This window comes from Desmodus rotundus, chromosome 12 (genome assembly GCF_022682495.2).
Source record: "Desmodus rotundus isolate HL8 chromosome 12, HLdesRot8A.1, whole genome shotgun sequence".
Lineage (NCBI taxonomy): Eukaryota > Metazoa > Chordata > Mammalia > Chiroptera > Phyllostomidae > Desmodus > Desmodus rotundus.
In genome coordinates this window covers 48542320-48553640 of record NC_071398.1, presented here as the reverse complement: position 1 = coordinate 48553640, position 11321 = coordinate 48542320, and positions in this window count along the sequence as shown.

The window sequence follows — 11321 nt, the reverse complement described above, 5'->3', positions numbered from 1 at the left end:
TCAGCTGAACAAACTCCTTCCACTATGTTTCCCACTGCCTCCCCTTCAGTGACAAAATCTGCCTCTTCTGATGAAAGTCTTCCCAGTAATCCCACCCCAAGGAGTACCTCACCCTGGCTGACACTCTAGGACCCTCCTCTACCCCCCCCCCACACACACACACACACTCCTGCCCTCTGGTCACTGTCCTCACCAGAAAAAAACGCACCCTTCACTCCAGCCCCAGAGCTTCCTCAGCCCAAGGACACCCCTTCTCTTCCTCATCCTCCAAGACCCCCCATCACCATTCTTCTCAGACACAGCTACTCCCTCTCTTCCCTCCTAGTCCCACTCCTTCACCTACTGTGTCCTCTACTCAAGAAATATAAATCTCTCCATGTCTTCTCAGCTTAAAAAAAAAAGTCTTCCCGAGGAACCCACACTGTTTGCACAACTCAAAAGAATCACATGGTTACCACTAACACCCCCCACCCAAACATAGGGTCCTCTGCCTGGGAACCCCCTTCTCCACACAGACCCTTCTCTCTCTGGACCAAGGTTCCCACCTGCCTTGGGAAGGTCATCAGAGGACCTTTAGAGAACAGATACCTGAGTCCCAACTGGGGAAATTTTGATTTTATCAGTCTGCTCTGGTGTAGCCCAGAGCATCTTGGTTTTTCACCGCCACCCAGGGGATTTTAGTGGGCAACCAACACCACATTAGTCCCACTGGGTTAGAAGAATACCGCCCATCTCCATCACATCCCTTCTAACAGCTCCTGCTGAGGCCCCTCGGACTACACCAACCCCTTAGTATGTCTCTGACTCAAGAAACCACCCCCTCTTCGCTTTGCTTAAAGAAGTCTCTAGAATCTGGCCCCCACCATCGCCACAACTTAGACAAACTCATCACGACCATCACTTTCTTCGTCTCCATTAAGAAAAATTTTCCTCCATGAGCTCGTGGCATTTTCTACTCCCAGAAATCCCTTCCTCCAGACCCCCAATTCCTCTCCATTCAGGACCTCCCAAGGTCTGACCCGGACACCCACTGCTGTCCAGGGAAATCTGCCTCCCCCCACCCAGCACCCTCCCACCCCATTCCACTGCCCTTCCTCCATCTCCTATTGACTCTGCCTCCCCAGGGTTGCCCTTGTCATCTCCTCGCACAAGATGAACCCCCCACTCTGGATCTCCCCAGCTCACCTGGACCTCCCACTGTCTCTTCAAGCCACAAGAACTTTCCCCACCCGTCTGACTTCTCTTACATGATGAAGCATCTCCCTCCCTCGGCCCTCTTCCTCCACCCACTCTGACTTGCTGCATCTCACCTACTCAGGAAAACCCCCTGCATGCCCCTCAGACGGCCCTTCTTGGGAATGCCCAGGACTTCCCCTACTAGTTCACCTGTGCAGGAACACACACCATACACGCACTGTCTTCCAAATTTAAAAAGAGCCCCTCCACAGACAGGGCCCCTGAGGCAAATTTGATGTCCACAGACTACAACTCTCTTTCAGGCAGGAACAATCTCCCCCTCCAAACCCCTCGTGTCCACTCAGTTCCCTCTTCCAGAGCAGTCCCACCACCACGCCCCCAGCCCTGCCTTCACCTCACCCAGGTGTGTGTCCCTTACCTGCTTCCACCACTCACTCTTTCCTAGACTTCCTCCCCAAACCCCTGTTAGACTGAAGCGCCTGGAGGCCACAGAGGAGAGGAAAAGCCATGCTGGGTCCCAGTACCAGGGTGACCTTGGCCTCTTCCGCCCCCATCAACAAGGGAGCCCCCACTGGGTCTGTTCCCAGGGGCTGCTGAAAAAGGTTGTCTAGGGGGGTGTCTCCATAGCAACTGGGCCCAGTGCCCCACACATGTGTTCCCTCCCCCACCTCAGTTCCTGCCTGCCCACACGCAGCCCCTACCTGGCCCCATTCACCAGGCACTGGGCGCTGACACCTCCAGCCTCCCTCTCCTGGGTGCTGGCCCCTTCCTCTCTCCACTCTCCAGGCAGATGCCGTGGAGTTTTCTCTCCTCTGGTCTCTGGGCCTCTTCTCCCCCATCTGTGCCCCTCACCAGCAGCAGCACCACCACCTCCACTGCCCTAGCACATTTCTGCTTCCACCTGGGTGAGCCTGTGGCCCCAGGAGGTACCCCTTCCCGTGCTGGGCCCCCTACAGCCTGGGGTCAGCCAGGGATGGAAACCGGGGGCAAATGAGGGAAATTCTCCATCTGAAAAAAGACTTGAAGATCTTTCATTTTATCGATGTAGGGGACAATCTGTTTGGCTTTAGGGACTGTTCCTTTAGTCCATCTGTCAGCGGCAGCAAAGGAAGAGGGAGAAGGGAACCCCCAATTCTAAAGCCTCTGGGTATGACAGGGGTTACCGTCCCCTCTCCCTCTGGAGGGGACCAGCTCCTTCCCCCAGAATTAGGGGGGTCACAGAAGCTTCATTCTACATCCACCCACCTCCGATTAATAAAAAGATCTGTCTCACCTCTGTTAACGATAGGTCAACTCTCCGATGCACTGGGGAGGGGACGATGAGCCCCCCTGTCGGCACCCCCCCAAAAACACCCTTGTGGTTCCCAGTTCTCGCTGCTCCCCCTCCCCCGGCAGCGAGGGACCCAGGCGTCCGACCTGGTTGGGGGGCGGAGATGAGGAGGCGTAAGGGAGAGGGGGCTGTTGAGGTGGGAGGGGAGGCTGAGGGGCAGCTCTGAGCTCGGTCCCCAAGGGAGTTGGGGGGGGGGGTTGAGGTAGGGGAAAGAAAGGTGAGGAGACAATTTGGTTCTCGTGTCGCTGGGTAAAGTGCGGAGCTGGAGGACGAGAGAGGGAGGGAGGAGGGAGGGAGGGGGAGGGGGAGCCGCTGAGGATGGGGGAGCCACGGAGAAGAGATGGGGAGGGAAATAATTGGGGAGGCAGGGTCTGGGTGGCAGAAGGAAGCTGGGGAAGAAGAGAGAGACCCGGAGAGGGAGAGAGAGAGGCAAGGAGAAGCGGAAAGGGACCCGGAGACTGGGAAACAGAAATGGGGGAGGGAGAAATTTGGGGGAGGCAGCGGCTGGTGGCAGGAGGAAGTTGGAGAGAGACACACACAGAGAGAAATATCCAGAGAGAGAAGGGAACAGAGACAGAGATCCAAAGAGAGAAACCAAGAAACTGGGGGAAGGTGAGGGAGGGGGGAGGGTTGGGGTAAGGGAGAGGATGGGGGGAAGGGTCTGGGTAACCCAAGGAAAGAAGAGACTGCGAGAGAGTCATCCAGAGAGGGGGAGGAGAGACAGATGAGGAGAGACAGACAGAGAGAGACAGAGGGGATGGGGGAGAGAGGGAAATACAGGGGGAAGAGAAACTGGGGATGGGGCAAGGGAGAGAGGGATGCTTTAGAAAGAGAAAAGGAGACAGAGACAGAGAGAGAATGAATTAAAGAAATTTCAGGGAGAGGGCTCTGAGTGGCAGAAGGAGCCTGGAGACAGAAAAGCATGTGCAGAAGAAAAGAGACCCAAAGAGAGACACAGATGGAGAGAGACTGGGACTAGGAAGGAGAGAGACCCAAGGACCAAGAGTCAGAGATAGAGACCCAGGGGGCATCAGAAGGAAGGTGGAGAAACGCAGGAGAGGGGCCGGGCTCAGAGCGAGGAAGGAGGTCAGAGAGAAAGGACACCCCTGCCCCCTCCCCCACCCTCCTCCCCGGCCTCTGATCCCTACCCCCATCCCCAATTCAAAGCCACTACCCCCACCCCCACTAGCCTCCATCTCTCCACAGCATCGCTTGCCGCCGCCACCGCCTCTTCCTGTCGTCATAGCAACAGGATCCAGGCGCCCAGCCAAGGCTGGCAACAGCGGCCGGAAATGAGGGGAGGGCCTTTTAAAAAGGACCCCAGGAGCTCGCCCCTTTCCCAAAATCCAAGGAAAAGCTCAACCTTCCCGGGCCTTCCCACCCCTACCACCACACCCCCCAAATGGCAAGGACAAAGTTCCCCAGAAAATAAAATTATATTAAATTCACAAGGATGGCAAGCCCTTGGAGTTGCGCCAACAAAATTTTTTTTTCTTACCCCCCTACCCAACTTTAACTCCAAAGAGTTTGATTTTCCCAAGATGGGAATGGGAGTGAGGAGCAAAGTTGGATGCAAGAAAGAAGCTTGGGTGGAAATAAATTTTAAAGAAATACGTCCTGGGTTGTGTGGGGAGGGAGGGAGACAACTCAAGGGAAAGAAAAAAAAAAATTAGATGAACCCAGAAAGTTTGGTCTTTGGTTCGGATCTCAGAGATGTTCCTGTGTGTGACTTCGGGCAAAACATTGCCTCTCTTCCAGGTACCCTGGGGGACAGACTACCTCCAATTAAATGAGACATCGATGATAAATGTATCTCTGCGTGCTGCTCCAGGTACACAGTTATTTCAGAGCTGTGTCCGCTTGCTAATGCTATCACACGTAAAAAGCGAGCCTTGGGTTAGGCCGTTTGCATGCTTTGTTGTCGCATGAAATTCTTACAGGATCCTTGCGCGTAGACACTCGCGTTCCCATATTACAGATGAGCAGACTGAGGCTCGGACCTGGGTGGCGATTTGCCCTCCTTCAGCTGGACCTGGGGGTGAAGCAGCCTCTCTGTGGGGGTTGCCAGGGATGGTCAGCCCTCGGTGAACCTCAGAACCACTTTAGCCAGCCTTTCCTGGGCCAGCTCCTCCGTTTTGGGGGGAGTTGGAGGAAGGCAGAGATCACCTCCCCCAGAAGGGCTCGGATTTCCACTGGAATTTCTGTAGGTCAGTTCACTTACTCAGGAGAGCAGTTGAGGGAAGCATTCGGACACCCCTGGTTTAGCAGCGAAGGAACGCCAGGCTCAAGGGAAGGGGCCTGGAATTCACTCGACTGAGAAACATTCGTTCCGCCTCTGCTCTTCCGCCAGGAGAGAAATACAGCTGCGGACAATAATGGGAACTGATATAAATTAAGTGCTGATATCACAGATTCTGAGCGATTTGCATGGGAGCGGTGGAAATCAGAGTCAAGGCTGACTGCCTCTCCGTTCTGCGGGGGGTGGGGTGGGGGTGGGGGTGGTTTATGTCCTAAATGAGAGAACTAAAAATAAACAACAACAGAAACAGATACATTAAAAAAGTGGAAACTATAAGGTAATAAAAGGAGCCAGGAGTTCTAAACCTTGGAACTATTTTTTAAGAGTTTATTATTTTTATTATTATTATTTTTTAATCCTCACCCATTGAAGAGCCAGAGAGAGAGAGAGAGAGATCAATTGATTGCTTCTGGACTAACCCAGACCAACCCGCAACCTAGGCACGTGCCCTGACCAGGAATTGAACCCAGGAATGGAACCCACAATTTTTAGGTTTACAGACTGATGTTCCAACCATCTGAGCCATACCAGCCAGGGTGGAACTTTTTTTTTCAAATTTTTATTTATTGATTTTACAGAGAGAGAGAGAGAGAGAAGGGATGGGAGGGGAGAGAGAGAGACATCGATTCATTGTTCCACTTATTCATACATTCACTGGTTGATTCTTGTATATGCCCTGACAACCTCGGCTTATTGGGACAACTTTCTAACCAACTGAGCTACCCAGCCAGGGCTGAGCCTTGGAACTATTGGCATTAGGGTCAGACAGTTACCCGTGGCAGGGGCGGTCCTGTGCATAGTAGGAACTGGAGTGGCGTCTCTGGCCTCTCCCCTCCAGATGCCAGACACAAGAGCTTGTAATAAAGAGAATTCTGTCTGTTCCACCTCCAATTCTGTTCCTTGATGGAAAGGCCTTTTTAATATTTGTAGTTGTTTCCTCTCTTACTTGCCTCTACATCCCTAAATAATTATCTTCTGGATTCGTCAGCATTATGGATATTTTTTCCTCTGATAGATAAGGATTTAACTCATCTGGACTTCACTTTCCCCTCTTTTCCTCCCCATATAAATATTTTTAGTTCTGCTATTAGTTAATTTGGTGACATAAAGCAACAGACTTACATCATGATTTCTTGTTTCCAAGTGCCTATCTCTTCTTTTTTTGTAAAAGCTTTATCCAGAGAGAATCCACATACCACACAACTCACCCACTTGAAGTGTACAATTCAATGGCTTTTAACTATAATCATAGGATAGTGCAACCATCAACTTTAAATCCATCTTAGAACATTTTCAGGAGCCCAAAGGAGAGACCACACACCCCTGAGCCAGCCAATCTTCCCAAACACACGCTGGCCCTAGGCAACAGCTTTCTGTCTGTATAGATTTGCCTATTCTGGAGACTTGGTATAAACAGAATGCTTGTTAGTGACTGGCTTCTCTCAGTATAATGCTTTCCAGATCCACCCCTATTGTAGTAGGCGTCAGAACTTTATTTCCTTTTATTAATGATATTCCATTTGCCCTGGCTGGTGTAGCTCAGTGGTTTGAGCACCAGCCTGCAAACCAAAGGGTCGCCAGTTGAATTCCCAGTCAGGGCACATGCCTGGGTTGCGGGCCAGGTCCCCAGAAAGGGGCACGTGAGAGGCAACCACACATGGATGTTTCTCTCCCTCTCTTTCTCCCTCCCTTTCCCTCTCCCTAAAAATAAATAAATAAAAACTTTAAAAAAAGATTCCATTTTATGAATAGGCCACATTGTATTTTCCCACTGGATACTTGCGTTATTTCCACATTGCAGCTGTTGTGAGTGATGTTGCCATGAATGTTCATGTGCAAATGTTTGCGTGGGCACATGTTTCCACGTCTGTTGGGCACATACTTAGGAGGGGACTTGCTGTATCACAGGCTGAGAACTGAGGTAGCATCTCTGGACTTCATTATGTAAGATAGAAATATTACACCCCCCCAATCGCCCCACCGGCTCAGGGAAGGACCCTTCAGAAGCAGCGTCACAAACAGGGCAGGTGATGGGCCCTTTCAGAACTCATTCCCAAATTTGCTTGTGAATTCATCTCACATGACTCCAAGTCTCCAGTGGGCTTAACCCAGAGAGCTAAAGACTGTGTAGACTCAGAGAGGAATCTGCTAAGCCCCTACCTTTGAGAAGCCCCTTCACTCTCACTTCCCCTGGCCCCATGTGGTAGGCAGAACTCTAATAAGACCCCTGAGGTTCGCATTCCCTGGTGTGCACACTCTGCAAGATCTGTGAATGGGACCACTGTCACCCCATGATTAGGTTACATGATATGGCCAAGTGAAAGCATTGTACACATGTAATTAAAGTCTTGAAGTTTACTCAAAGGTAATCGAAAGGGAGATTATCCTAGGTGGGCCTGACCTAATCAGTTGATCTCTTTTTAGAGTCACGAAGTCAGAGAGCTTCAAAGTGTGAGATTCCACTACTGTCCTGGGAAAAGCAAACTGTGCTGTGGTAGAGAGGGCCCTGTGACGAGGACCTGAGGGTGGCCACCGCTAGTGAGAACACAGGGACTTCAGTTACACAGCCACAAGGAAACTACTTCCACTCAACCTGCAGAAGCTTGAAAGTGGATCTGTCCCTAAATGAACCTCTGAGTGAGGACACAGCCAGCTGACGTTTGATTTCAGCCTCGTGAGATCCTGAGCAGAGGACCCAGCGGCAGTGTCCTGGGTTCCTGATCCACAAAAATGGTGAGATAATAAATGTGTTGCTTTAAGTTACTCCCTTTGTGATGATTTGTTACTCAGCAGCAGGTAACTAATACACCCTGTCAATCACCTGGCCCTCTGAAGGTCACACAGGGCCTCTCAGCCAGTGATGCCTTAATGCCTCCTCGGTGCCTCCTTGTCCCTCCCTCCTTATGGGTGGACCCTTCTCCCTCCTGGATCCCTTTCATATACCTACCCTTCTCTCTGTCCTGCTCTTGCCTGGACTGTGCCACCAGCCTACACCCCTGTCCTCCCTCCAGGACAATGTTTTTTAAAGATTTTATTTATTTATTTTTGAGAGAGGGGAGGAGTGGAAGAAAGAGAGGGAGAGAAACATCAATGTGTGGTTGCCTCTTGTGTGCCCCCTACTGGGGACGTGGCCCAAAACCCAGACATGTGCCCTGACTGGGAATTGAAGTGGTGACCCTTTGGTTTGCAGGATGGCGCTCAGTCTACTGAGCCACACCAGCCAGGGAGCAATTTTTACTTGGCCCCTAAAGGCTCTTTCTAACATTCAGAGCTGACCCTGTCTGTCCTCTGCTCAAAATTGTCCTGTGACTCCCTATTGCCCACAGGAGAAAAATCTAATCTCCTCACCCATGTTCTTTGCCAAGATCACTAGTCACATCTTATGCCACCGTCCCAGCCACTGTCTCCTGCAAACAGGAGACATTTCCCACCCCCGCTCCATGCCCAGCACCTTCATGTTTTTGAGGATTTTGACTAGTGTGGCTCCCTTGCCTGGTACCCCCTTCCATCTCTCAGTCATAGGACAAACTCTCTACTGTCTCTTGAAGATTCCACTTACATGCCTCTTCCTCCAGGAAGCCCTCCCTGACCTTCCAAGCCTGCATCAGAGGTTACAGCTGTGCTCCCACCACACCGCCCTCTACTGCCCCCATTAGAGCAAAGTCACCCTGCACTGTGATCTCACTCGGGTCTCCCCCAGCCTAGTGGAAGCTGTTCAAGAAAAGACACAGGTCTGGATCACTTCTGTGTCCCCCAAAGGCCAGCCCTGGTAGACAGGAAGCCTCGGGCGGCAGGTGCTGAATAGATGGATGGATAGATGATTGAAAGAATGAATGAAAGACTCAGGGAACAAACGGGCGAATACAGATTCCAGGGTCTCTACCCTCTCGCAGCCAATCACAGCCCCTTGTCCCGGTCCAACCCCTCTCCCCGCCTCACATCCTGAATGTGCTGTTTCCCAGGTGCCCGAGTGTTTGTCAGCAGCAGCAGCTGGGCCCTTTGTGTTTTCTCAAGAGGAACAGAGTGCTCGCGGCGTGCTTTCCCGCTGTACCAGGAAGAGAAGATCAGCGTTTCTAAAACGTCCTCATTCAGGGTGAAGTGGAAATATTCCAACGCTAAGGAGTCAGGTGGCCTGAGTTACAAATCCTTGCTTTTCTTTCTCTCCCTAAAGGACCCAGAAGCCAGACCCTTGTTCTCTCTGCAGCTCCGTCCTGTGGTCTGTAAAAGGGAATTGCAGTTGGTGGTCTTCCTCTGGGTGGGGTATTCTGGGACTGGGATTCCAAGTCACACCACCCAGGAATCCCAGCAGGGCTTTCTAGGGGTCTGTGAAGCCCTAGAATTATCTAGCAAATCTTGTGAGTATGTGTATTCTTTTCTGGGCTTCCACAGCTTTGCTCTGTTTCACAAAAGGGATCCCTCGTCCCCTACAAATTAAGAGTTACTGCTTATAAATCTATTTAGCAAAATCTCATTTGTGTTAGTAAAAATAAAGTCAGAAAATGTGAACAGGGAGCATATATAAATGCATATCATCTAGAGAAGGGTTTTCTCGGCCTCTGCTCTAGTCATCACATCATGGACCAGTAATTCTTTGTGACAGGGACCATCCTGCGCATTGTAGGATGTTTAGCAGCATCCCTGACCCACTAGACGCTAATAGCAGCCCCCATAAGTTGTGACATCCAAAATGTCCCCAGATATTGCCCTGTGTCCCTTGGGCACAAAAATCCTCTAAATGGGTAACCGCTGCTCTAAAAGAAACTGACAACAATCATTTCCTCTGGGAAATGAGAAGAAGGAGAAGAAAAAATTCTCTACCCTTCTCTGCTGCTTAAATTTGAAAATCATGACTAAATTTATAATAAAAATGAGTTTACTGTTAAAGTAAATTACAGTAGCCATCGCCCTTATCCACAGTTTGCTTTCCACTGTTACAGTCACCTGTGGTCAACCTTGGCTTGCAAATATGATATGAAGCCCTGGCTGGTGTGGCTCAGTGGTTTGGGTGCCAGGCCTGTGAACCAAAGGGTCACAGGTTCCATTCCCAGGCAGGGCACATGCCTGTGTTGTAGGGCACATGAGAGGCAACCACACAGTGATGTTTCTCTCCCTCTGTTTCTCCCTCCCTTCCCCTCTCTCTAAAAACAAATAAATAAAATATTTTTTTAAACAAGAAGGTATGACATGGAAAATTCCAGGAATAAGCAATTTATAAATTTTAAATTGTGCACTGTTCTGAGGAGCGTGACAAAATCCCTTGCCATCCGGCCCCATCGCACCCGGGATGTGAATCATCCCCATTGTCCAGCGTCTCCACTCAATGTGCACTACTCACCTGTTAGTAGCCTTCTCCATGATCAGATGGACTGTCTCGGTATCACGGTACTTACGGTCAAGTAACCCTTATTGTACTTCCTAATGGCCCCAGAGAAGGCCCTGGCCAGATAGCTCAGTTGGTTAGAGCATTGTCTCCACATTCCAAGGCTGTGGGTTCGATCTCTGGTCAGGGCACATGAAAGAATCAACCAATGAATGCATCAGTAAGTGGAACAACAAGTCTCCTCCTCCTCCTCCTCCCTTCCTCACTCCCTCTCTAAAATCAATACACAATTAATAATTAAAAAATGTCCCTCCAATGTGTTTAAAAAAAAAAGTCCCAAAGAGAAAGCATAATGATTCTGGCAATTCCAATACGCCAAGGAGAAGCCGTAGTGCTTAAGTGAAAAGGTTGAGTGTGTATTGGGGAAAAAACATATCATAAATAGGGTTCAGCACTATCTTAGGTTTCAGGAATCTACTGGGGGTCTTGGATCACATCCCCTGTGGATAAGGGGTAGGGGAGACTTCTTTACTTCTATCAATGGCCCATTACAAAGTCCTTGAAAAAATGAGACATCTTTATTTCTGATATATCGCCCCATGACATACAACCCCAACGCTTAACCCTTTTGGTCTCAGGACTCTCTGCGTGCACTTAAAAATTTTAGGAGACCCCGCGGAGCTTTGGTTTATGTGAGTTTTGGCTATCCATAGTCAACGTGTTCAAAATGTAAATGAAGATTTTAAAAATATGTATTCATTTAAGTAAAACAATAATAAGTTCATTGTATGTTTACATAAATGACTTACTTTAGTGGAAAATAACTACATTTTCCCAAACAAAAAACATATGTATATTTATATAAATATAAACAAAACATATATAAATATATGTATTTTTATATTTTTGAAAATTTACTCAATGTTTGGCCTTATAGAATAAAGTTGAGTTCTCATATTTGCTTCTGCATTTGTTCTTTTTTAAGATTTTATTTATTTATTTTAGAGAGAGGGGATGGGAGGAAGAAAGAGAAAAACATCAATGTGTGGTTGCTTCTTACATGCCCCCCAATGGGGACCTGGCCTACAACCCAGGCATGTGCCCTGACTGGGAACCAAACCAGTGACCCTTTGGCTCAAAGGCTGATGTTCAATCCACTGAGCCACACCAGCCAG